This window comes from Euprymna scolopes, chromosome 37 (assembly GCF_053919585.1).
Source record: "Euprymna scolopes isolate OS-2025 chromosome 37, ASM5391958v1, whole genome shotgun sequence".
Classification (NCBI taxonomy): Eukaryota; Metazoa; Mollusca; class Cephalopoda; order Sepiida; family Sepiolidae; genus Euprymna; species Euprymna scolopes.
Genome location: NC_136518.1, coordinates 47,822,465 through 47,823,894, shown reverse-complemented (window position 1 = coordinate 47,823,894; position 1,430 = coordinate 47,822,465). Strand labels below are relative to the sequence as shown.

Below are 1,430 nucleotides of genomic sequence, written 5' to 3'. Positions count from 1 at the left end.
AAAGAATATGCTTCACAATAGTTATCACTAATAGTGCTACTACTACTACTACTATTACTACTGATAGCTCGATCAAATTGATTCTGGTATTAGCAGTCCATCCTTTTGATATATCCAGCTTCCTGCCAAATTTTGTGGAATTCAGTTTTGAAATCTTTTATTTGCAAAATGATGCTAGGAAGAAAAATGAAACTTGAAAATTAATTTTTTGCATAAAATATCTCGGATTAAAGGAATTTCTTTTATTAATATTTTTGTGAGAGTGAAAATGATGTATTTTGTAAAAAAAAAAAAAAAAGAAAAAATTTTTTTTTTAAATCAGAGAATTATTCAATTCTAATGAAATTTTTAATGAGGGAATGTTAGAAAAAAAAACAAAAACATATTACTTAATTACCTCTTCCCTTCATTTCAAGGATGCATTAAATCTTATTATATCTATACTTGAAAATTGAAACTTAGTAACCATCTTTACAAAAAGGTGCAGATGAAAAAATAAACAAGAAAAATAATGGCAGCTTTCAGTGGAAAATGATACTCAAAAATTGAAAATTTAAATGTAAAAAAATAAATTAGATGTCTTCAAAAATGTTTATCTTGTGCACATGTATATCATTTTGTAAAGGAGGTCGCCAAGTTTTGACTATGGGTAAAATAAGTATTTCATCCTTGAAATAAATAGGGGTTAAAGTAATTTAAGAGATCAAAATAAAGAGGAATTTGTATACATTTTTTGTTTTTTACATGAAATAAAAACTAATTATATTAACATCCATTTATTAACAACTACAAATTTTGTTGAGATCGATGTTCTGATTTTTAATGGATTTTACTTTTTCAATCATGTTTTTGTTAAAAAAAGGAAAACATTACTTTTAATTTGATTGCCCGTCTCTAGTGTACGAATGTAAAGCTTCATTTATGACAGGATTAAAAAATAATAACTTTTGCATAATAAGAACCATAGAAACGAATCTCTTATAGTTGATATGGAGAGACGATAACAATATTTTTTTTAAGTAATAATTTTAATAAGAAAAAAAAATTTTTTTAATTTTAAAAAGTGACAAAATACAGATAGTTTTTTTTCCTTCTGAATCAAAATTGTATTTGTTGCTAGTGGATTTTTTTTTTTTTTCCAAATTGGATACATCTACTTTTGGTATGGCTGTGAAACGTGATTAGAGACAAAGTGTGAAAAAACAACAGATGGAGAAGACTATCAATCTCACTACAGGAAGTATGTCACACAATGACATCTTAACTGGTACGGCCCCGTTGCTCACTGTTGGTCATCTGAAATGTTTGAAAGTGTTCCACATTGGCATCGGTGGCCACTTAAGACATGGATGAGAACAGTTGATATTGATATGATCCTAGCGAGTGACAGAAGCAAAATGGCAACAGCCAGGAAAAGTTTCAAATCATTC

General features: G+C 27.6%; 1 protein-coding gene across 20 annotated transcripts in view; it reads right to left on the bottom strand.

The window, feature by feature from the left end:
- Positions 1 to 286: 286 nt before the first annotated feature.
- LOC145261142 (neogenin-like) overlaps positions 287 to 1,430 on the bottom strand; it is a 396,586-nt gene continuing 395,442 nt past the window's right edge. For all 20 annotated transcript variants that reach the window (XM_080119417.1, XM_080119423.1, XM_080119424.1 and 17 more), the window contains one exon: positions 287 to 1,430. This exon is cut by the window's right edge and continues 11,925 nt beyond it. The gene's annotated coding sequence lies outside the window, so the exon portion shown is untranslated.